The 27,198-nt window shown below is 36.5% G+C and overlaps 1 long non-coding RNA gene across 2 annotated transcripts in view; it reads left to right on the top strand.

Moving 5' to 3' along the window:
• Positions 1 to 27,198, top strand: part of LOC110257824 (uncharacterized) — a 149,610-nt gene that overhangs the window by 28,195 nt on the left and 94,217 nt on the right. The window lies entirely within an intron of this gene.

The following is a 27,198-nucleotide window of genomic DNA, read 5'->3' as shown; positions in this document are numbered from 1 at the left end:
AAAGTAAACATAATTTTTAAATAGTAGTAAAAGGTACAGAGTAACACCAGGTACAAAGCAAGACTGAGTTGGGGAGGTGACAGTGAGTCAAGCCTTGGAAGATTAAGAGAGGGTCTCAGAGGATATAAGTACAACTCCTTTAAACTCTAGGAGCACATCTGCCCCCAATTCTCATATAAACAAAAGTATCACTAAAGCAACTAAGGGAAGTATGAATATTTTGAGTCTGTCAGAAGCTTAGTCTTAGATCTCACAGAACAAAGACCTTCAAATTAAGGAGAAAAAGTTCTTAAAGAGCTGTGAAAGGTGGTTAATCTGCTAATTACCATTTCAAAGGAAAGCGATAGAGGATCTGTGAAAGCCAAGGCTTCAAATACTGCTTAGCTGGGTCTTCCTCATACTCTTTGTGGCTGCTAAGAAGTCCAAAAGTTACACTCATCCTTCCCTTTCCTCCTCTATCTTACTTTCTATCCATTTAAAACATGGCTTTGCTGCTTTTCTCTTTATACAGGCTGTAAGAGGTAATTTACATTGAGTTTTAGTTATTGGTTGAATTTCTGACTCTAATTGTTTGCTATGCCTAAAAATCAGTTGAGATGAAATTTCATTTTTTTCCAATGATGAAAACCCTCCCTGAGAGAAAATTCAATGCCAGAGAAACTCTGAAGTGGGGATTGAGACTGAATGTTGTTGAAGTAAAAAAAAAAAAATTCATAATGCCTGTTAAAATGGTTAGGTACACTTTATTAAGGACTGTCATGATAGATGTAGTAACTACTCCATTGGCAGTTTACAGTAGGGACGATACAACATAGAAAAGTGGATATTATAGCCAAGCAGCCTGGGTAAGGGAGATATTTGTGGATGTAAAATTAAGAAACATCAGGGGTAAGGTTGAATTCTGGCTAAACAGACTTAACAGGATTCTTGCTGAAGGCAGACCAGATACCACCTGAAGAATAGTGGAGGATGAGGAATTTGATCAGATTGCAGCTAAAATGATTTAGTAGGTTTCTTGATAAAACTGGACTCTTGATAACCTGTCTAAGAATGGGGCTTAGTTGAAAAAGAGCTCAGAGGAAACTGACTAAAGTTTGGTCTAGGAGAGAATTTTTGGCACTCCTTTCTCTGGTTCCAAGGGAAGTCCATTTCTCATTACAGACCAACCAAACCATCTGTTGATACATGGTAGTAGAGGATTTTGGTTGCAAGGTGCTATCAGTCAGAAGTTTAATGAGTGGTTTTCTATAAAGATAGAAGAAAAACAAAGATTTGTAGCTGGAAACCCAGTTTTTATAGTTTGAATGTCTTTGTTGATGGCATCAGGTGTTCCAATGAACTGTCTGAGAAGCTGACATAGCAGTAGCCATGAAGGTCACCCATATATGGTCTGTTGTGATTTCTTTGAAGTTTATATTAAATTCAGCTCTAGCTTTCAGTGCTTCAGGAAAAGGGCAATATTAGTTCACAGTGATGACAAGATGAGAGTGGGAAAAAACTGGGAATGTTAGCTTTCTATTCTAAAACCTAGTACACTTCTGTCTTTGATATTTTTAATGGAAGAGAAGCTTGAGGATGCCAAAAGAATGAAAGAACAGAGGTGATGGGAAGAGAGAGAACAGAAAAGCCAGACTGCAAAGATCTTAAGTTTCCTAAAGAGGCCATTGAATTTCCATGTATTATTCTTAGTAAAATCATGTGGGGAAGAAGGAGGTGAACAGTTAGTCAACATAAGTTCAAGAAAGGGGTTTCAGTTGACTGGGACATTCTCATGGCAATATCAGGAATCAACTAGAGAAAATAGAACTCTCACAAAGAGCCAGGAAAAAATTTCCAACTCAGAATTTGGTAAGTGAAACCTCACTTAAGACAGAACCAGGAAAAAAAAAATCTCCAAACGCATAAGGTTAACAAGTAATCCCCACTCAAGATAAGGAGTCAGGAGGAAAGAATTCTAAGCCAGTAGGTACCTTTAAAACAAAGAAGCTTGGGCATCTAATATATCTTCTGTTTGCCTGGGACTCTATTCAGTTAAACATAGAATTTTTGAATGAAATTAATACTCAAAGTACAAATATTTTATTCTTTAGAAATATATTGTGAATTTATACAAGATTTGAGTGGAATCCCAAATGCAGAATTCAAAATAAAATTCTAAATCCCATCATTGTAATAGGAGATTGTTTCATAATATAAATCTCTTTAGTGCATTTCTCCTCCAAGGGTCTCTGGTGGCCTCCTGTCACAATGAGAATATAATGCAAATTCCTTCTCTGCTCTCCAAGCCCCTGCTAGTTCTGGCTCTTGCTCACCTCCTGAATCCTCTCCTCTCACTCCCTCCCTCCTGCTTGCTCCTCTAGTCATACAGGACTTTTTGCAGCTCCTTGAATTTGTCAAGCCTGTTCCTGCCTCAGATCTTGTGTCCTTGCCCCAAATGCTCTTCTTCCACACTTGCAATAGCTCTTTCCCTACTCATTCAAGTCTCTGCTCAAAGTCACTCTACCTAAAAGAGGCCTCAGCCTCATTCCATCACCCTCTACTTACTTACCTTGGTTTTCGTCATAATACTTATAACTCTCTGAAATTATCTGGCTTGTGTCAACAGCATCACTTGCTATTACAACATATAGTCCAAAAGGGTTAGAGGGTTTTCGTTGCTTTGTCCTGCGCACCCAGAACAGAATCTGGCACATAGTAGGTTCTTAGCATATATATCTTGAAAAAAAAGAATTGTTAATGCATGATTATACCTTTCATGATAAGTATAAGGGAGCATATTTTACATAAATGCATTATCTCAGGTCATTCTTACATGTACTGTGTACAGTTATTTTCCTCTTTATATTGTTTGGTTTCAAACAGCCCCTGCTTTGTAACTCATATTAACAAATGTAGATTTGTATGCATTTATGTTATACACATATGTATACACATACATGCATACATTGACACATACCTATGTGTGTCATATTCAGATAGGAAAATGAAAACAAAAACAAAGTGAAAAAACTTAGGAGTTCCTGTCATGGCTCAGTGGTTAATGAATCCGACTAGGAACCATGAGGTTGAGGATTTGATCCCTGGCCTCGCTCAGTGGGTTAAGGATCCAGTGTTGCTGTGAGTTGTGGTGTAGGTTGCAGACGTGGCTCAGATCCTGCGTTGTTGTGACTCTGGCATAGGCTGGCAACTATAGCTCCTATTCAACCCCTAGCCTGGGAACCTCCATATGTGGTGGGTGTGGCCCTATAAAAAGATGAAAAAAGAAAAACCTTAGAAGAAGGCTAAAGAAAAAGAACTTTATCAGTGAAGAAACAGGGATAAAATTTATAGTAAACTTCTTGTCAGTAACCATGCAAGAAAAGAGTAAAATGAAATATTTAAAGTGGTGAAAGGAAAAAAGAAACCTACCATTCTAGAATTCCATATCCAGCAAAATTCTCTTTTAAATATGAAGCAGAAATAAAATTGTTCTCAGACAAATGAAATTCCTGGCAGAAACAATCTACAAATTCAATTGCTCTCTTATATACCAGCAATAAACATTTAGAACTTAAGCTAAAAACAAATCAAACCAAAACAGCACCAAAAAGTGAAATATAGCTATAGGATCAGTATGTGGAAAACTACAAAACTACAAAACACTGATAAAAGAAATGAGAAACAATTTAAATAAATAAAGAGATATTCCATGTTAATGGTGTAGAAGAACTAATATTGTCATTGCAAAGTTGTTGCAAATCTAGGCAAATTTCATAGGCTTGAAACCAAGGGCATTGTATTTACAAGGAAAAATTGATACAATGGACTTTATAAAAATGAAAAAAATTAAAATTAAAACCTTTGCTCTTCAAATGACCCTGTTAAGATGCTGAAGAGACAAAACACAGACTGGAAGAACATATTTGTAAACCACAAATATGACAAAGAACTAGTATCTAAAATGTATAAAGAACTCTCAAAACTCAATAGCCTTGCCACAACAAAAACAAATAAATTCAACCATTAAAAAAACAAAATCTGAAATTCCTCTTGTGGCTCAGCATGTTAAGAACCCAACATAGTGTCCATGAGGATGTGGGTGTGATCCCTGGCCTCACTCAGTGGGTTTAAGGATCCAATGTTGCCACCAGCTGTAGTGTAGGTTTCACTTGTGGCTTGGATCTGACTTGCTGTAGCTGTGTGTAGGTCCCAGCTGCACCTCAGATTTAACCCCTAGCCCAGAAACTTCCATATGCCATGGGTGCAGCTATAAAAAGAAAATTTTTAAAAAATCCCATTGGAAAATTGGCAAAAGATATGAATAGGAGACCTCAGCACTATGTAATGGTGCTTCAGGTCCTGGGGCTGTGATATCTCCTGGTTGTAATCTTGCCTCTACAGGGCACACAGCAGGCTTTCTCCTCAAAACTGATAAAAGTGATGTCTATATGTCATAGGAAGTGTTCATCAAAAAGTAGAAAAAATTTTCCTTTGTCATCACATAAGCAAAAATCCTCTAGATGTTTAAATTAAATGTTTAAAACGTAATTCACTCAAAATAGTTTGCATTTGAAATATAGACTAAGAGAATGGTAGATGTACACATTTTCGTTCAAATTTTCCCCCTAATTTGCAGTCCCATAGGCTGAGCACAATTGTTCCTGAATTTGAAAATTTGAAGAATACTGCATGTTCAGATGGTTTATTAGAGTTTATATGTTTGAGTTGGAAAGGAAATCTAATCATATGTGTTCCCTCATTTTATCAATAGGTCATACAAATGGCTAAGTTTGCTTAGATGCATGGCATAAATTAGAACCCGATTCCACTAATTCCCAGGGCATCCCAATTTTGTGATCCATCATTGCTTTACTAAATCATCCTCCCTCTCTCTTCTGTCCTCTTTGCTCTACCATTAGAAGCCTTGTTGAGTTCCTGTTCTTCTAGTTTTTTATCTTACATTTGTATAGTTATTATTTGTGGATTTCTCCCAATGCTGCATCACATACTTTTATAAATCATATTTGTTTGACAATGGGATTTTGGAAAATTCCTTCTAGATATACACTTAAAAACAGGTACAGATTCTCTCTGTGGCTATACTTTGAGGTAATAAAATTGGAAATGAAAGCTTCATAGCCGACAGGAAGGACTGGTGCTTTGATGATTCCTTCAAAAAGTTTTCCAAATTTTTCTCTAAAACGTTCTGTTTTTTAATGTTTTTGATTACTATACTTCTTGAATATGAAAAGCCATCTCCTGAGCCTATTTTACTCAGAAGTAAATGCACTATAATCAATATTTGAGATTTTTCAGGCTTCTGTGAACTCTGGCTCCCAGAAAACATGAGCCCGTTTTGGAGAAATTAAATTAAATTGCTCAGCTATTCAGTTTCCTTACAATGCCATCCAAACAACCTAAGCCTTAAAAACTTCTTTCAGGAGGCCTTCTTTGTCTCTATTCCATTATAATCAGGGTTGATTGACTGCCAGAAACTAAAAGAGCAGCGACATTTCTGCAATTCTCCAAGGTATTGTCAACAGTAGAAGGCCAAGCCAGCCCCACTTGGCAGCACCATGCTTACAGACCATCTCAAAGAGATGGATATGTGGACTGGTTTGCGTTAAATGAAAATCCCCAAATTCCTGCATGGTTACCATCAAGATAAATGTGGTGTTTTTACCCAGTCGTATGAATCACAGAGGTTCCATAAATGGAAAAGGATATCATGGGTAACCTGAGTATATATGTTTCTTAGCATACCATATTTTACATCCACAGATAACTTATCCACAATAAGAAAAGATTGCTCTGCTGTGGGTGTGTTTTCACATATGAATGTTGATTCTGCCTTCTGAGAATGAAGTTTTTGACAGCAGCCTGTCCAGAAATGTCCATTGTAACAGTAGGATTTATAGGAAAAAAAGCTTTAGAATCTACAGTATAGTCCGGCAAAGTCTGTTTTTATCTGCCTTTTATGCTAAGTTCTCAATAATAATTTGGTAGACCAGTGGTCATTGTTGTCTCATGAAGAGACACATTTTGAACACTCAGAGCAGCGTGATTTCCATGTACTATTTTGAAGATTCTTCTGGATTGCATTATGCCATATTATTTTCACCCTTGTTTTGACTTTATTTTCCTTGAATGTAGTTCTGCAAAATGTATGCTATCAGATCAACCATAATGCAGAAAAATTCATAAATCAAATTATGTAGTTATTAGGCATCTCTGAGTTGAATAAGACTTATTTCAATTCATCATCTATGAGCTCCACATGTACCAATTCATCACTATAGCAATCTTGTCAGTTTCTACCTGGGTAAATAATTATTTCCACATCCAGTCTTGGAAGGGGCTTGGCAGGGTATCTTGCCAGCTGGTCCACATTAATGAGAAAAACCAAACTGCTTGTGATCTATGGTTCTGGTTCATTCTCAGCTGAGTGATATCACACTTATATGCACAGTGATCAGTCTGTTTGAAGCTATAGTTTCCCATGAAAGCATTTTCTGCACACATAGTGGAAAACAATTTTGACTTTGTCAGGAATGCCTAGCAGATTGCCAACTTAACAACTGAAGAAATGATACGTTCTTTACGTCTATACCCACGCTAATAGAAATAGATGGTTTGTCAGAATCATCATCTCTGGGTCATTTTCTGCCTTGGGACTAATATTTATGTGCATGCTAGAATCAGAATACCATGGCCAGGCTCTAAGAAAGAAACTATTATATTCCTTTTGCTGGGAAAATTGTCCTCTATCCACACATGCAATAAGGTCATGTCAAGACAAAAATCAAGATTATTATTCTCCACACATCTATATATCATGTAAGTACAACTTCTTTTGATTTGAACAGAAAATCCTCTGGAAAATATACAAACATGTGGCTACATAGTGCTGTGATGCTTTTTATTTGCACACACATTAACACATACACATTCACACACTCTTTTTTGTTTATTTTCAAAGGAAAAAATGGACTCCTGCCACAAATTTTCATTTTAAACAATGTAAATTTAATCCTTTGATTCCTTGCACAGAGGTTATATGTAAGAGCATGGAAACCTAAGAAGCTAAAATGACATTACCTTTTGTGAATATGACCTAACCATGAGATTTCTTATTGTCTAGAAAATGTCATTCCATCTCATTCCAGTACCATTTTTATGAGGGCAGGACATACAAACAAACCAAAATGATTGCCTCTAGCAGATGCTTTGGGCACATCATCCATATCATCTTGACTTATGCGAAGTCTCCTGCAGACTGTCCCAGTGCATGACAGTGATTTCTTACACTTCTCTGAGAGTATTCTCTGACCACCCCTGACAGGGAAAGGCTGTAAGTGCTGGGGAATTAACATCCAGGAGCTACTCTCAACAAATGACACACCTGAGTTGTTGAATAAATATCTCAGCTTCCTCACTCCATAGAAGAATTCTGAGATGTGTCTGAAAGGATCAACAGCAGAATTGAGTTCCAGTTGCCCACAGGGTAACCTCCTTGTCAAGGCACTGGGTTTTGGTTTTTTGTTTTGTTTTTTTAAATGGCCATGGTGTGGCATATGAAATTTCCCCAGCCAGGGATTGAATCTGAACTGCAGCTGTGACCCACCCTGCAACTGCAGTGACACTGGATCCTTTAACCCATTGTGCAAGGCCAGGTATCAAAACTTATGCTTCTAAAGTGACCTGAGCTGCTACAGTCAGATTCTTAACCCACTGCGCCACAGCAGGAATTCCATCAATGAACTTTTTATTGATTCTCTTACCTTTCTTTCTTCCCCACTGATTCACAGTATTTCCTCTAATGACCTCAAAAATCAACTACTTGCAGGCAAATCCTTGCCTAGGACTAGACTTTTGGAGGAACCCAAATTAAGACATTGACTTCAGTAAATAAAAATGCAAACACTAAAAGAAACATTCTTATACTATATCCCCAAAGTCAAATATTTTCATTTGATTGCATTCATCAGTGTTAGCTATACTATGTTCCCTTTATTTGAAATATTAAACACTAAGGCTCATGGCATTGTTGTTTGTATATAACTGCTCATCTCTTTTTGAGATTTCACCTATTAATTTATTTCAGCTATCACTCCTATGCAGATAACTCCCAAATTTATGGTTCTATCATACCTTCCCCTTTTTCCCATTCTCTGTTTGTCCTTGGAATATGCCTACCTAAATTATGGTTTTGCTGACACAAATAAAACATTTCTAAGGCTTAATTCCTCAATCCCTCCCCCTTATTCCAAACAAGCTCTCCTTCCTAACTCACCAGCAGTCTCCTGGCCTCTAATCTTTAATCATCTGCGGCCATCTCAGCTTTGCCTTTCCTATCCAATTGACAGTCACTGGCAAATCACTTCACAATACCTTGCTCACTTCTGTTTATGTTTCTCTGTTACTGCTTTTTTTCCACTGAAGGTTTAGACTATAACTGCTTGATAACCGGTCTCTCTGCCTATTCCTTGCCCCAAATCCTTCATATTTACCAGAACATATTAATCTACTTAAAACTCTGCCTCTGGCAGATAAAATAAAGTCCAATTTCTTAGAAAGGCATTCAAATTCCTCCATAAACTGCATTCAGTCTGCCTTCCCCCTCTTTGAACAGCTACTCACACGTGCCTTGATATATCTGGTACTTTCCATGCTTAGTAGTTTTCCTTTCTGATAATTGTTTATTTAAATCTAAATCCTTCTCTAACTCCAACAAAGGCTTCTAGAAGTTTCTTTCTAGAAAAATCTAACCAATTCATTTTACAGATAGGAACAATGAAGTCTGGAGAAACAGTGTGATTAGCTTAAAAACAGATAACTAGTAACAGATGCAAGAGAGAATAGAACAAAGTTTTCAAGAGTGTATCATCTTAACTGTTCCCAGCCCTCTCCTTCTTACCTGCCAGGGGATTCATTTTCCATATAATTTTCATGACAATAGTACTGCCTCAAGTTCATTATTTAGCTATTTTCAATGTCACCTTAAAACTACTATTTCACTTAAATATGTTTTTCTCCCAAGGTAGATTCAAAACTTCTTAAGAACAGGGACCATATCATATTCTTCTTTATAGAATCCAAATAATGGTCATGATTATAGAATACCAACAATACTATTTTTGTATACGTATTATGTGTCAGCCACTGTGATAAGCTTGTTGCCTACATAATCCCATTTAAGTCTCATAACAATGCTGTGATCATTACTATTATCATTGCATTTCTTTACGTGACACAATGAAAATGAGGGAAGTTAAATAACTGACTATGGTCACAAAGCTAGTAATTATCATAGACAGCCTTTATTTATTTATTTATTTATTTATTTATTTATTTATTGACTGCGTCCATGGCATGCAGAAATTCCTAGGCCAGGGACCAAACCTGAACCACAGCAGTGACAAGGCCACATCCTTAACCCAGTAGGCCACCAGGGAACTCCCAGACAGTCTTTAAAGTTAGGTTTATACAACTAAAATTCCTGAACTAATATGTTTTTATTGGCAAAATTTACTCAAGGAGTTTGAATTTTTGGCTATGAAATGATCACAGTCTGTCAGTTGTTTCCAACTGAGACATGAAATGTGAAACTTAATGTGTGCTCTAAACTTATTGCTTTACTTTGACCTTTCTATGACCCTTGTATTAGTGTGTGCTCACAGTTTGCCAACAAAACCAGGGTGAGAGAGTTTTTTCCACAGATGAATTAATGAGGTCATGTCTAATGAAGTCACTGCCTTGGAGGTAGAGAGAATCTAGTGCTCTGAGGATAACAATGAGGTCTTTTGAATTCATTGTGAAAGCAATGCAGTATGTAGGATGATGGCTATCAATCCAGTATATCTCCATCAAGACACTAAAATGTAGTATTATTAATTCAATAGCTTCAAGAACTCTATGTTGCATGAATGTTGAATGACTTTCTTTAAAAGAAAAGTCATATCACTTCCTAGCTTTGCATAAGCCTTGTTATTATACGACATAAATTCTAGATCAAAAGCCTCTAATATCAGTGTATTACTCTTGAGTAATCTTCAAAGTATACAGGATTGTATACTTGCAATGTGCTACGAGGACAGATCTTGAATTAAATCTCCTATATTTATAGCTCATATTTCTATATTTTTAGCTCATATTCTATATTACATAACCAATGTAGAAGTATGGTGAGAGATGTACTATTTTGAAACTGCAGTACCTTAAATGGCCACTAGGGAAATACATGACTCATATAGGTTTTATGACTTCCATAAGTGAAATCCAGGAAAGGTTTTGAAGCATTTTACAAACAGAATATACTGACAGTGAATCAGTTAGAATGTATTCACTACAATAGTAATTTTGGTTTGATTATAAAATGCAAAGTTTCCTGCTGGAAGGGAGGATTTATTTGTTCTGATTAGTTAAGTCAGAACTAATAAAGTCTGATAATTTTGCATGGACTTTATGCTTCTTCTGGAGTTTGAGTCTACCTAGCTGTTCTCATATAAGCACTCTTTAAATTGGAAGCTTTCCCTATAATGTCAAAGCATTTCATATCATATATTAAATGAGGGAAAGAATTGAGTCTCATATTTTTATAATCCCCATAGTGCAGAGCATATAGTAGATGCTTAATAAATACACGTTGACAGTTGGTTGTTCTTCCTCAGAAGTTATGATAACTATAGGGAATATCAGCAGTCAATGCCTATAAGTCCAGGAGAAAGATTTTCAATTTATACTCTACATTAAAGCAGGTTTTTTTTTTTTTTTTTTTGTATTGCCAAACAATCCTTTATATCCTATACTTTAAACAGTGTTCAGTTACCTGAATATACTACAAATAAGTATCTTCTTTATGTGTATTGTGTTCTTGGTAGAGAACACATTCTTAATATAATAAACCTCTTTGAAATTTCAAGACACTACAAGATTAGATATAGCATCATTTCCTGTGTCAAATTTACATATTGAATGAAAGAAGGCAATTGGATATAATGAATATAAGGCTGTACATTGTTAAATTTTTGGAGTTTATTTAGGTAATGTTTATACAATATCAATAAGATCATCATCAACACAACTTTTCAGAAACTGCGGTGAAAACTACTCTATTGAGAACTAAGATTTATTCTACAAAAAACATTTAGTGGTTCCCTTGTTTCTTCCTTTGTTTCTGTATCCTGTATGTCTTTAAAAGTACTAGGCAATTGGTGTTATTTTCCTGCACACCATTTAACCTGCTCATTAGGAATGGATGTGCAGAGGAACCCAGGACGATGCCTAAGTCTTACAGTGTGATTTGTTAAAGGTTGCATATTTACCCGGCTTATGAACCAGAGGCAATCTAAATTAAAATCAGTGAAGAACAACAACAAAAAAGGAGAAGTATTTAGGGACACTATTCATAGGTGTTAATAAAATGTCCTGACTTAATTATTAGTGGGTCTGAGTGTGTTTCATTTTCACCTTAGTTCCTGAGACTTACTTTGTTCTGTGTCTTGACTTTTTCTTAGAATTTGAAATGAGATTCAGGAAAGGGGATGTGAATTAGTTTGTGTTTACTTCAGTTCTTTTTTTAATTTTTAAATTAATTTTTTATTATAGTTGATTTACAATGTTGTGCCAATTTCTTCTGTACAGCAAGGTGACTTTCTCATACATACATATACATTCCCTTTCTTATACTATCTTCCATGATGGTCTATCCCAAGAGATTGGATATAGTTCCCTGTGCTATATGGTAGGACCCCATTGTTTAACCATTCTAGACTTGTGGATACCAAGGGGGAGGGGAAAGGGAATGGGATGATCTGGGAGTTGGGGGTGAGTAGATGCAAACTATTACTTTACATTTTTTTATTTTATTTTATTTTATTTACTTGACCTAAAGAAAAACAAGGGAAGGAAATGGTTGGCCCTAGTCTTGTCTGCTCTGTTCTGTCATTTCTTCCCTTCTAGGTCTCTAGGAGAAAGTTACTCTTGGGGTCTGGAATTGACCTGTATTGCTGCCTTCCACTCACTAAGAAGGCATTGCTCATTCCTGCTGGTGAAGTATGTATTCTGGTTATCTTTTCCTAGTTGTGGAGCAGACCTGTTTCTTAATGTTTTTTCAGTTCTTGGTGGGACATCCTATGTAAGATAATTGGCTGGGAACTTGATAGAGGGAGCTTGAGAGCACTATCTCTGGAATCAGGCATCCTGGAAATAAACTCTGAGTAACTGTGGTCCTCTCTGTGCATCCATTTCCTCATCTGTTAGACAGCTACAGATAACTGTCCCTCTCTCATAGAGTGGCAGTAAGGATTAAATGACCAGGTACATAAAAAGTACTTAGAATTGGAGTCCCCCTCAAGGTGCAGTGGAAAAGAACCCGACTAGTATCCAGGAGGATGTGGGTTTGATTCATGGCCTTGCTCAGTGGGTTAAGGATCTGGCATTGTCAAGAGCTGTGATGTAGGTGACAGATGTGGTTCGGATCTGGCGCTGATGTGGCTGTGGTGTAGGTAGGCAGCTACAGCTCCGATTCAGTCCCCAGCCTGGGAACTTTCATATACTGTGGGCCTGACACTAAAAAGACCACACACAAAAAGAAAGTACTTAGAATTGCCTGCAACCTGATAAGTAGTATATGAGTATATCATTTTTATGATAATACTACAAGAATACATCATATCACCTTCTCTTCCTCATCTCTGTATTCCAACCATTACCAAGCCCTAAAAAAATTACTTTTCTGATTCTAAGTGGAAATTCATTAGTGCTTTGAGAAATCAATTTTGTGGGTATGACCTGTATTATTTTTCAGTTGAAAGTAGAATAGAAAATAGCAGAATGCATCACAAAAAGGGCTAGTATCATCCCACAAAATGTTTGGTTCAATTACGTGTGTGTGTGTGTGTGTGTGTGTGTGTGTGTGTGTTAGCCGCACTTCAAAACAGATTTTATTCAGTGCATGCATTTTATCTCTCCCACTAAACCCGAGGGGAGAAGAAAGACTTCATGGAGTGGACAACCATTTATCCATTCCCAACATAACCAAAATGTATGTCATTCTAGTAAATAATTCTGACTTACTATAGAAGTGATTCTAATGCAGTTATCTTTGCAGAAGGATATAGCTGACCCCTCCCCCCTTGATCTGTGATATGTATCCTTGGTGGGATTCGGGGTTAAAGAACCCTGAACCTGGACTGGCACAAATACCCTGTGCTTTTGAGAATCAATGCACAGGACTATAAGTTCCTGAAGATGCAGCACCCTTTTTGTGTTGTTGTTTTCTTTTTTCCTACTACTCTGCACATTGGGGATGTGTAATACATATTCATCTAATGAATTGGCAAGATTCACTTAGACTTAAAGTAGTGCTTAAAGAGTGCTGATAACATGTAAAGAACAATATATTCATTAAATAAAGCTTACTGAACAACCATTATGGGGGTGGGGGGAATACATTTTGCAAACAATCTGATCTAAAAGAAAGCAGTTGTCAGATCTAGACACCAGTGAATATTTGGGGGAAAAAAACTGTTTCTTTCTAAGGATGGTGTTCTTTCTGATGGATGTTAGCAGCTTTCCTTTGCCAGACAGTCTCCAGATATAACACTGCTCAAGTCAGCAATTTGTCTGCCTACTATCTTGGTTGGATGCAAATATGTGTATCTTGCTTTATACAAAAGATAAATGTACAGAGAATACTTATTATTTACAGGAGGATTTACCCCCCAAATCACTTTAAAGTACAATAACTTTTTGAATTGTGAATAGCTTCTGATGAATTTCTCAAAAATTCCCCCTCCACCACCAAAAAATTTTCTCCAAGTCTCATCACTGCTTGAATATAAACAAATTCACATTTGCAACAATCACATATTGTTAATGGACTCCTCTTTGCCTGAGTAATGCTGGCTTCCAAGTCCCTCCAAAATATGTCTTGCACATCCCCAAATGATACCTTATGTGGCCTTATAAATGATCCTCTAAGAATCTTGATAACTTGATAACAGCAACTTGATATTTGTTTTCATTGATATTTGCTATTCAGATATGAGAACAGTCCCTCAACCTCGCTTCTGCTACCAGCACATCCATAAGAATGTGGTTATTTGTGTCTAGAATAGATCCCTAGTTGCTTCCAGAGCTGTAAACCCTGAATTGCCAGGCACTGCTGAATTCCCGCAGTTTCTACCACACTGGGGTGATGCTGTCTTCAGTGAGAAATGGAAAGATTGTCCCTCTTCCTTTCCGAAATTGGGTCACACTCTCAGATGTGAGGTTTCATACAGAGGCGTTCTGTGCTCATGTGCCTGAATCCTTTGCTGAAACAGCTTCTTGAGCTTGTGTCTGAGTCTCCTCAGGCATCAGGCAGGAGTTCATGGTGCTGGTAAGACCACTGTTTTTCAAAAGGTACCACAGGTATGACACCTAGGCCTCCAGCTTTGCAGGGGCCTGCAGAAATGTTTGTGATATGAAGCTTTAAAGAAATTCCTGAAATATAAAAAAGCCTACTGAAAAATCAAAATTAACATCTAGAAAATGTAACCTTATAAGACCATGGATTCTGGAGTCAGACTGTCTGTGCTATTACATTAAGAGCCCATTTTCACATAGTGCAGAAGCCATCAATAAAATGAAAAGGCAGCCTACTGAATAAAATATTTACTGAAGAAAGTATTTGCAGATGGTATACCTGATACTGGGTTGATATGCAAAGCATATGAATAACACATAAACTCAGTATCAAAAAAACCCCCAAACAACCTGATTAAAAAATGGGGAGCGGTACTGAATAGACATTGTTCCAAAGAAAACATACAAATAGCTGAGAGACACATGGAAAAGTTCTCAACATCACTAATCATCAGGGAAAGGCAAAGCAAACCCACAATAAGATAGCACCTCACGCCTATAAGAATGTGTAGCATCAAAAAGACAAGAAACAACAAGTGTTGGCAAGGATGTGGAAAAAACAGAACCCTCATGCATTATTGCATCCTACTGTTGGTGGCAATGTAAATTGGTGCAGCCACTATGGAAAACAACATGGAAGTTCCTCAAAAAGCTAAAAAGAGAACTACCATATGATCCAGCAATTCCACTTCCTAGCATTTATCCAAAGAAAATGAAAACACTGTTTTGAAAAGATATATACACCCTTATGTTCATTGCAGCATTATTTACAATAGCCCAAGATATGGAAACAACCTAAGTGCCTATTGATAGAGGAATAGACAAAGATGTAGAATTTACTCTATCATACAAAAGAATGAAATCTTGTCATTTGCGAAAACATGGATGGATCTTGAAGTTGTTATGCTAAGTGAAACAAATCAGACAGACAAATACTGTATGTTTTCACTTATATGTAGAATCTGAAAAACAAAACAAAACAGACTCGTAGATACAAAGAACAAACTGGTAGTTGCCAGAGAGGGTGGGGAAGAGCAGGCTAAATAGGTGATAGAGATTAAGAGGTACACATATCATTTATAAAATAAATAAGTCATGGGGATGTAATGCAGAGCATTGGGAATGCAATCAATAATATTGTAATAATTGGTGACAGATGGTAACTAGATTAATCTTGTAATGCGTAACAATATCAAATCACTATATTGTATACCTAAGGCTAATATAATATTGTATGTCAGTTATAATTCAATTTAAAAAACGATCTGATTTTCTTCATCTGTAAAATGGGGATAATAGCCATAGCTAGCTCATAAAATTGTTGTGAAAATAAAATGCGTTAATATAAAGTGCTGAGAAGTATGCATGGCACAAAGTGTTTCCTCAATAAATGTTATCTGCTAGTTCTATATTAAATTTTCATAATTTGAAAATAATTTTCAAAGTTATTTTTATGAGTTTATAAGAATAATTGATTATGGATGATGAGTGTAGAATTATCATAGCCAGTTTTAAGTAAATAGTCATTTTTATCAAAATAATTTAAAGGCAATAAAACAAAAATACCTTTAATGCAGAACATCAGTATCTTTTAATATATCTGATAGGATGTAGGATAGGATCTCCAAAAGTGAAAGCACATATCACCCACTGAGGTCTTGGAAAACTCTAGTGCTGTGTGTTGGAGGGAGAGGCAGCATTAAGGAGAATGTGTTTTTCAGTGTTCAACTTCCCCTAAGTCAGAGAAATCTACTCTTGGTTCAGGTCATACTTTCTAAGGAAATCAACAAAGTGTTACATTCTTTCACTAGGAAATGCTCCACTTAAAATGCCTATTTAAATGGCTAACATTCCAAAATTTAAGATACTGGGGAACTTTAAAAACAACTGGTGACATCTTAGATTGCTATTCCCAAAAGAATTTTGAGAGGTGAAGAGATAAATTTCTAATTGAATACTCATTAAACTCTAAGAGAAAATGAATGGGATGGAGAACAGTGATATGAAAATGAAAATGAGGAACTAATTGGGAGAACCATCAATGCTTTTTACAGTCTTTGCTTGATGTCCTTTTAATGATAATATTTGGTGTGTCAAGTGTAATTTACAGAATAAGTTCACCCTTTTAGTCACTGAATGATCATCCTCCATTGAAAGTGAGAATAATACAATATTAGAATTAAATATTCTTGAGTGTTTAAATGAAGCAGGTACTATTCTAAGCACACTAAACTCATGACATCCCTATGGGGCAGCTCCCATTAGCCAAACTTTGGAGGGAACTTGGAGGTATTTGCCCAAGTTAGGCAGTGATGGAGCCACACCCTGACCTCAGGTGTCCTGACTGCATGTCTAGAGTTCTTTTCTGTAGGCCAAACCAACACCTTTAAAAAGTAGCCAGTCAATTGGCATGCTTTTACTGTAATGACACTAAATTTACTCTGCCATCACATAATCACAGGATTAGGGAAGTCATCAGGTCCATCCTTCACCTCCAAGAGGAACAAGCTAGGAATAATTCCTCACAGATGCAAATCCATATTGTTTGTAGAGACATCAAGAGGAAGAGATTTTATGACTTCCTGCAGTAACATCCCGGGAACAAAGAACAGCTTCTTGTATAGCTCTAGCCCGATTGTGTCTTCTTGGGAAAAGAAGGAAATCTCATTAAAATTTCATTTATACCATTGAGAAATGGAAAGAGGACTCTAATCCAATACAAATTTCTTACTAAATGTCAAGACTTGAGAGAGCTAAAGATGGGTAAAGCTTGCATAATTCTGTTTTGAGATTAGCAAAGATAAGAAGCATTGTGATCTTTCAACAGAAACACCCCAGTCAAGTTGACAAGTAATCAAGTTAATTCTCCACCTGACACTACACAGTCTGTGTTTGCCTTAGGGCAGTAGTCAGCAAACTGTAGCCCAAGGGTCAAGTAGAACTACCTGTTTTTGTGTGGTCTATGAGGAAAGCATTTTTTTAATAGTTTAAATGGTTGAAAAAACTTAATCTTTTGAAAATTATATGAACTTCAAATGTCATTACTCATCAATGAAGTTTTAGTAAAATACAGCCATCCCCATTCTTTTATATATTGTCCATGTCACGCTAGGATGGCAGTGTTGCAGTGTACATACGGAGATGGTAAGACCTGAAAAGTCTCAAATATTTACTATATGGCCTTTTACAGAAAAAAAAAATTGTTAATCCTTGATAGAGAAGAAAGTGAAAACTACCCCCCCTTTTTTCCAACCACTTCTCTTCACTTAGGTGAAGGAGGGCATGAAACATTTGGAAGCAGGAAAGTTTGAAGCATCCGTGAGATGTCATTGAGCTTGGAACGTGAGCTCTGTTCTGGTTTTATTTATATTTGAGAAGCCATGGTTCCAGACTAGTTCTTTCCCAAACAATAGCCTTGCTCCCCAGAGCTGGAGACTTTTTGGTATTCTTTGATAGAAATGAGAGGAAACACATGTAACCTCCAGTGCTGTTAGTGCTCATGGAAGATTAACATCTATAAATGTTACATAATTTCGCATTTCTTTTTTTTCACTAATCTGTAATCTATGGTTTCAAATTTTCGTGTGAATAAAAGATCCTTACTGCCCTCTTTGGCCCATGATGTGGTGTAAAAGTACCATACATTTCAACTTATAAAATAAATTAGTGCCAAAAATGCTTCTCTGCATTTTTTTTTTTTAAACGTCAGGGGCCCTATAAGAGTTTATTAGAAAAAAGTAAAGTTAACCTGCAAAAACAAGTTGGAACTACTGTTCAATTCCATCTTCTTTCCCTGATAGTTAAAGAAATTGAAGGCTCACCGACAGGGGCAGAGACACAATCAGTCCTTAAAACTAGGCGTTCAGATCATCACTCTGAGTTCTCAGTTCCAGGTGTTTTCTGTGGTGTTTTGCTGCTTTGGGTAGTAAAATGCTACTTGAGTTACACACAACATGCTGCTGCAAGAAATGACCAAGTCAACTCACTCTTCTTTTGTGTGTAGTCCCAAACCCTGGGAGAGACATTCATTTTCGTAAAATTGGATTGATCTATTTGGATTTCCATTATCTTACTCTAGAGTTTTCTTTTCCTCTACTTTTGATTCTTAATAATATTTCAGTAGCTACCCTGGAGGTTGCATGGAGTCTCAGCTTTTATATTATATGATATAGATGGCTTTTCAATAATTTATACTGTAATGTTTATAATAAGTGCATACATATTAAAAATTAATGAAGAATAAATAATATCCTAACAATAAGACTTGCTTAGATAGAATTATCCACCAAGGAACAGGACTGTCAAAATATGTATTAAATATCTTGATTAAAGCAACATTTTAAATGATTTTGTCTGACAATTTTTAAAAGAAATGGATTATATATTCTAAAAAAAACCCTTCTAGATCACTTCTCCATTGTGTCAGCATGCTGCCTTATTAAAAACTCTTTTAAAATACAGAAGCAAAATGTGAGGTTCCATCTTTCTTCACAGCTCAGCTTTACCACCTAAGTTCAGAAATTCACATCCTTTCTTTATCAAGGCTGCATTATCAAAGCATCTTAACATTTTACTTTTTCTTATGTGAAACTTTCAATATCCTTTCCTCCTCTCATTATCAACAGCAAATAGATTTATGTGTAATATCCCTTATCTCCCTGGATAGTTCATACTCATTCATTAAGTTACAATTCCAATTTCACGTCTAATATAAAGCTTTCCCTCCCTTTGGTACCAGTAAAATTTCTCCTTTTGTTTACATTCATGTATAAATGTGAGTGTGTTCCAATTAAAGCAACTATTATATATATAGTTATGTATATGCCTCCCATGTCAGATGACAAGAACTGAGAGTAGGGATTCTTACTCTGCATTGAATATTTGGTAGCCAGCCCAGTCCTCAATACATTTTCTTTGAGTGGTAATTGCCAGTATCTATCAACATCCTCCTAAAAGCAAGAGCCTAAAATTATAACCCCCCCCAAAGGATTTATTATTAATCCTATGAAAAATGATAGGGAGTTTACATTTTTCAAAAGTCCTGGGTTGATTTTACTTTTCATAGGCAAGAAAAGGACAACTTCTCAGAATTTCTGCCAGATGAGTGAAGGTCTAATCTTATGCTTAGAGAAACTTTCATATGAGTTCTCTCTTTTTTAAAAATAGCCTATAAAGAATCCCATCCGGGACACCACATTGTATTTTACCATCATGCTTCCTTAGGCTCATCTGCCTGTGACAGTTTCCCAGACATGCCTTGTTTTTGATAACTTTGACAGTTTTGAAAAATTCTGTCTGTAAATGGGGTTTTGTCTGGTGTTTTCCCCACAGTTAAATTAGGGTTTGGGTTTTGGAGAGGAAGGCCACAGAGGTAAAGTGCCATTTTTATTACATCATATCAACATTGACTCATCACTGTTAGTGTTGACCTTCAGCCCCTGGCTGAGGCAATGCTTGGTGGGTTTCTCTACTGTAAAGTCACTTTTATATTTCCCCTTTGCATATTATAATCTTTGGAAGGAAGTCACTATGAGCAGCTCAAATGTAAAGATTTTGTCAGAAATCCCGCCCCCAAGGGTGTAGCATCTGCATAAATATTTTGGAATTCTTCTACAAATGAGATATGTCTGTTCTCCTTCATTTACTTATTTGATCATTTATACCAGTACGGATTCATGGGTATTACTTTTTTATTTTTGGTTATATTCTAATACTACTTTATGTTGTTGCTCAAAGTGTTCCAGATTTGGCCACTGGGGGCCTTTTCAGTTGACCTCAGAGTCTCTGTGACATACCTCCCTCACTGCGTGTGTTTTTTCATTTTAGTACTTTCTTACTTTCTGGCACTATAAGATGTTCCAGCATCATCTCATATATTTCCTGGACCAGTCTTAGAGACAGCTATGTCACCCAGAATCTCTGGTTCCTTTTATTGGAAAATGGTATTGCACTATCTTATTTGAGAAAAAAAAAAATGACACAATGAAGTAGTAGAGAGCTGTTGTGACACAATTTGGTCTTAGATGATTTCTGATAAGCTGTATCACACATTGTCTCACTGGAAAAGAGTTGTGTGCAGTCCAGGCAGATACTCATACAGCTCATCTGCAACTCAAATAGCACAAAGAGATTTTCCAGTAAGTGCTAAAAGACCCTCTGATGGCCCATCTTTTCATTCTTAAACTGGACATTTTGAATCCTTCACATTCAAAGAGAAGCCACAGACAATTACGCTTTGTGATAAAATATGATAGAAAAGGGAAGTAACCTTTTAAACAGACTATTTGGCAAAACAATCTCACAAATCATAGTAATTATATAGTTTGCCAGTTGCATGGTGAGTATAATTAAGGTGACTAAATAACTCTAACAATTATGATGCCAATTTTAGTTTTTAGATTTTGTAGCATTGTGCAAATTCTGGCTGAAAGACAAAACTGATCATTTGGGCAATCTACTGCTTCATATGGTATTTATAGCACAATTAAAAATGTTCACTGCAGTACTTATCAAAAGTTGTATAAATTTTATAGAACATTAATATATGCCTTAAATAAATGTTACTGCTAATTACCATAACATGACCTTTGCATTAATATAAAGGTATATACTGGGGACATAAAACAGATGAAGGACAAAAAATATCCAGACATTTTTGGGGCACAGGATTTGGTGTTTTTTCTTTTTTCCAGTATTCCCTTGGTTGATAAAATTTTCCTTCCAGCAATATTATGAAGCAATATGATTAACAACAAATGAACATTAAGTATCCTTCCCACTTTCTTATGCTCGAAATAAAATTAGCCAGATGACCTTTTCACAATTACATAAAATTACTATATTTTTGTCTGTAGTCTAGAAATATACAGCCAAAAGAAAAGCAAATACTCTGTTTAATCAGATGTTGAACCAATCCCCCAGTGCTATTTATTTTCCATCGTTTATTTCAGCCCTTGCCATTTCTCATTAGTACAGTTGCAGAGAAATCTCGACTGCTTTTTTGACCTCACATATGCTTTGTTTTCCAATAAGGGAAGCCATTGGGCCTTCTGTCTGGAACCTTTATCATATTGTCTGAAGCATTTCTTAAAATAAATATGTCAACCAAGGAGCAAAATAAACGCCAGTGATGTTCAGTGTCTCCTGCAAAATTAGGATGCAGCCAAGGCTGCCAATGCTTTGCAGCAAGTGGGGTGAGAGCTGAAGAACACTTGACTTTCAAGAAATGCTCTATGTGAGAGCAGTGGCATCAGGATCACTAACAACAAAGAGCAATGACCATTTTCTAATAATTAAAACCAGAAATTAGAGCCATGTGACTGACAATAGACCAGGCAAGTAGCAATGATCTTGATACTCAAGCAGAAGCAGGATGCCAGGGTGTTGGAAATGGGATTCCAGCTCAGGGTAGGAAAGTGGACTGGGTGAACTCTAAGGCCTCTTTCCATTCACAGGTATGTGGTTTTTTAATTTTGAAAATGCTAGAATGAAGTTCCCACTGTGGTGCAGTGGCTTAAGTATCCAACTGCAGAGACTCTTGTAACTGCAGAGGTGTGGATTCCGTCCCTAGCCCAGTGTAGTAAAGTATTTGACGTTGCCATAGCTGCACTGTAGGTCACAACTGCAGCTCAGATACAGTCCCTGACCTGGAAACTTCCATGTGCCATGGGTGTGGCCATATTAAAAAAAAAAATGCTTGGTGAATTCTACATATTTGAAACCTAGCTGGAAAAACGAGCTATCGGCAGATCTAAATTTCAAATATGTTTTATTTAATAATAATAAAAACATATATGTATAATATTAACTAAACAATATAATATTAAGTAAACAGAGAAAACGTGTAAAATATTCTCTTCACTGATTTTGGACCTATTGATTTTAGCAATGGAATTCAAATGCTTTGCTAAGTTATTATTTTATACTTTGACCAATTCAAGCGAATGAGTGTTCATTGGATACATATTATAATCCATATTATATGGGCATATACAATATGAACACCTTCGAGAGCCTACCTTTTAGTTAATATTTAATACAAATTCTCAAATACCATATAAGACAGTAGCTGAGTGCTGACACCCATGTTTAAAAAGGTGAAGGCATCGTGGCAGAACAGGATAACTCAGTAAATACTGAGGTAACAGGTGAAGTTTGTAGGAAGGGTAATACCTGAATGGACAAAGAAAGTGGCTTCTTATTGAGAATTTTTTTTTAAAACCATGTGCAGATGAGTATGAGCGTGGTGTATGGGGGGAAACTGGATGAACGGGGGTTCACTGAAAAGTAGATGAGCATTTACGTCAGACCAGAGCAGCTGGGCCTGTTGAAAGAGGTCACTGAGAAGATGTGACTGCCCTGAGGCAATCAGGGGTTCCTCATTCCTCCTCTTCCTTAGAATGTGTATTCTGCCCATGGTTCCCATGATGGGAGCTGTGCCAAGGATGCAGCTTTGAGAGAGCAAGGTGTGGGTGAGACCATCTGGGCTGGATAAGTGACTGAACCTAGTTAAGGCCTGTGTATAAAAATTTTAAGATGCTAGCTGGCTGAGGCAGAGATCAACTCATCTTGAGGCTGCCCACGTCAAGCCTTATATGTAAGTCCCCTTGCTTATTAAGCCTGCCACCTATCAATCTGGGGAGGTCTGCCTTGTTCTTCTGTCTCTCCTTGTCCTCCATGTACAAGGGCCAGTTTCTGATTTTACCCAGGAAGCTCTCAAACCATTAGGGTCATGAAGAGTTCAAATTTGGAGAGATTATGACAGTATGGGTCACAGTGCCTCCTCCTGAGTCATACAACCTGGGTACGACTCTGCATTTCACTAGCTTTTGTGAGTCTGCACATTGTTTAATTCTTCTAAAAACTTCAGTGTTGTCTTTAGAATGGGATATAATCATTCTTTACTTCATTGGACTGTGTGAGGATCAACATCGATAAAGCATCTATATCTCTTAGCATGCTGCCTGGCGTGGAATAAATGCTCAATAATCACTAAGCTGTTATTATTAATAACATGAGGCTGAAAGTTAGACCAAGAATTTCAGGGCAGTGTAACCAGAGGATGCAAAATTGCTTCTAAGATTAGTGTAGCAATCCAAACTGGTTCCATGTACAATAAAATCTTATAAATGTTAAATCAGTTAAGCTTATTGATTCTCGGAAGCTTTGGTAAATGTGCTTTAGTAGAGAGAGTAGAAGCAAATCTTTGCTTTCAGTACAATCTGTAGATGATTTTTGGAGTTAAATAATTTTTGTATAATCTTGTGGACTACTATAACATAAGTTGCAAGCTGTTTTTTGGAATAGGAAATAACCTTCTGAGTATGAGTCCATTATATACATACTCATATGCTATCTTATGAAGCTGTGAGCTCTTCGGAGCTAGAGACAGCACTGAGGACAGGACCACCTGCTGTGTTGACAATGGTTCCAGACCATTGCATTGTGTCTGACTTAGTACTTACTCCATTGATGTTTGCTTATAGAGTTTTTTTACTTTTATTTTCTAAAGGAATCCATGCACATTGTTAAAAATCATGAAATAGCACTAAAGGCTTACAACAAAATAGAGCAGCCCCTTGCCACACTGCTTCCAATCCCAGTCCTACACTTCAGAGTCAATAATTTGAAAACCTTTTGATTCTTCTTTCTAATATTTACTTCCACTTTTCTAAAGAATAAGCTTGTATTGCTACTTATTGAATGATTTTTTTTTTTTTTTTAGGGCCATACCTGTGGCATATGTAAGTTTCTAGGCTAGGGGTCAAATCAGAACTACAGCTGCAGGCCTACACCACAGCCACAGCAATGCCAGATCCGAGTCACATTTGCGACATATACCACAGCTCACTGCAACTCTGGATCCTTAATCCACCAAGCGAGACCAGGGACAGAACCTGCATCTTCATGGATAGTAGTCAGATTTGTTTCCACTATGCCACTACAGGAACTCTGAATGATCAATTCTTAACATAATCTGTGCATTTCTCTTTATGTTAAAACTTCCACTTGCTTATGTTTCTCTTTGTGATATAGAAGAATTTTTTTGTTAAAATAGTCATTAATATTTACATTATCACCATGTAAATATTATTCTTTGCTGAATTACATGTAATTCCTTTTCTTCTACTATTTTGTGTTGCCTGGCATGGAATATGCTTGACTTTTTCCACTAGCTTACTTTCCACATAACTTTAACTGATTTTCTAAATCCCCAAACATTTCTATACCATTCCTCTTAATATTTTTCCCTGAATTCTGGAATAGAGTTTCAGGCACTCTATCAGTTCTTGTACTTTTTAGGAATTCTCCCTCCCATCCTAAAGCTCTCCTGTCCCTTGTGCTTCAATCTGTATTGTCGCTCTCTAGATCTGCCCCACAACAGCCATGCTGAGACTCTCCCTTCACCTGGGCTTCTCTCGGGACTTCCCTTATCTCACGATTGCCTTGGATCCTCTCGCTCCAAGAAGGCGTCTCTTCTTCTTTCTTGGTTTCCTCTCCTGTTTGGGTAAAGCCAGATGCTGTTGAAAGTGGGGGAAGGTGAAGTTCCCATCGTGGTACAGAGGAAACGAATCCAACTAGTATCCATGAGGTTGCGGGTTCCCTCCCTGGCTTTGCTCAGTGGGTCAAGGATCCGTTGCTGCTGTGAGCTGTGGTGTGGCTCAGATGCCACGTTGCCGTGGCTGTGGTGTAGGCCAACAGCTGTAGCTCCGATTTGACCCCTAGCCTGGGAACTGCCATATGCCATGTGTACAGCCCTAAAAAAAAAAAGGTGGGGGAGGTGAATGTCTTCAGACTTTGGGCATCAAATTCTAGTTCAGCCTTTTTTCCCCTTTGCTATCTTTTGGTATGGCAGGTACAAGTTCTGATCATATTTAGATTCCTGGTCCTTATCACATTGCATGACCATTTATTCCATTTCTGGAAGCTTTTAAAAATAATTTTTCATTATGGTAGTATGGTAGGCTAAATGATGCCTCCCAGAAGATGACCACAGCCTCAATGAAGAAGGAACAAGATATGTGAGTGCAAGTCTAACTCCTCTCTGTACAGAATTTCAGACTATTCGAATTTCAGTCCTGTTCCTTATGATTTTCTGTAGCTAATGCCTCCAAATCTGAGCTTTTCTGAGATCTTCAAGGCAAATTGATTCACTTCTTGCTACTCTTCTAGTCTATAGACATTTCAAGTTCAGCTTCTCGGTTTTTGCTATGTCACTTAGCACTTTGTTATCCATCTTTGAAAAATGTATTGACATCTTTATCTGTTGTGTATTCTGCCATCTCTTTGTCCTTGTGGGTTTATACCATTGCCACTCCTGTGTGCCACAATTTTAGTGAAATTTTAAAGAGTAGAAATAAACAAGAGTTGTCTGCTATGATTTTTAAAAGTTACTCATTAAATATTTCATGAATTAATGCATAGAAAACCAAGATTTGGGTTTTGGAATGGTGGAATGATTAAATATTATGGAGACGTACAGCTGTTTGCTGATCAGGGTTCAGGATGAACTTCATGCGTTGAAGTTTTTAGTCTTTAAACAGTAGATGATTGACTGAGATATTAAAAATAGGCATGGTATTAGGGAAACATTATGTGCAGTTTAACTGTAAGCTCTTACTACACACGAACTTTCAGCCACATGCATTTGCCCCTGAATCAAAAATAATGAAAAATATTTACTACTACTAATTTTTATACAAATAGAAGGCAGTATTAGTAACTGAATTTTAGAAATGAGGAGGAAACAGAATCCAAGAGCTAGAAAAATTTGCTAAATGTCGGATGTCAAATCAATAGCATACCTGGAAATTGAAACCAAGTATTTTGACTCTTATCTCAATTTTCTTTTTTCTCAACACACCCTGTGATCTCTCAGAAGACGAGATGTGGCCGCAATAATTTTATTTGTATGATGATTAGCATTTTCCCAAAGGAATAAGCAATGAATTAATAAGCCAGAATGTTTGAAAAAAATTGGAGATAACATTATTAATTTTAAAGAGATTATAATGATTTTTAACTTGATTGAACACAAATTGACTATAATTCTTTATTAAAATATTAATATATTTGCATTTAAATTTTACTACACTACTGAATATATTCCAATTACAATTAATATTAAAATGCATCCCCCTTTGAAAGGATGCTATAAATTTTGGAATTGGATGGCCAAATAATTCTGATATGCGTGATTTGTATTATGCATATATATTACATATATGACTTGTAGCCAAAATCATATAATATTTAGTGGTTCTGATGAGTGCTACTTATATCAAATTAACTAGTAATTAATTACTAAGCATCTTTTCTTTCTTTTTTTTTCATATATTTTCCTCTGGTTATTCATGTCATTTCAGTACTATTATTTAAATGCATCATATGGCTATTTATGACTCTAGAAGGTGATGTTGACACACTCTGAATATTATACTATATTTCATTTATATAATGAGCTAAATGAGCTTCTTAAGGGTGGTAACTATAGTCATTTTCTCATCTGGCTACTCGGGGCCTTCCAGGCAAATCTAATAGAGATGTAAAAGGGAAGAAAAATCATGGTCTTGGAAACACAATAAGCCATGTTCTTTTATGTCTGGACGATGTTTTCAGATATTAAAAGATGTTGCCCAGAGTGGGGGGACAAAAGATAAAGTTCATTTTCAAAATGTAAGGAAGAGGATGAAATGAAATACATCATTATTTAATAAATTAATTTATACACTGCTTTACTTCTGTTGTGTGAATTGGCCAATCCAGTCATTGGCTTATTTTACTTATTTGTTTACTTAACAAATATTTATT

The sequence above is a fragment of the Sus scrofa genome, chromosome X, assembly GCF_054392235.1.
Source record: "Sus scrofa isolate SSC_HxYL_T2T_F1_AM1 chromosome X, Sscrofa_HxYL_maternal_Yorkshire_Landrace_v2.0, whole genome shotgun sequence".
Lineage (NCBI taxonomy): Eukaryota > Metazoa > Chordata > Mammalia > Artiodactyla > Suidae > Sus > Sus scrofa.
The sequence above is the reverse complement of the archived record's forward strand: the minus strand, read 5'-3'. Positions and strand labels throughout refer to the sequence as shown.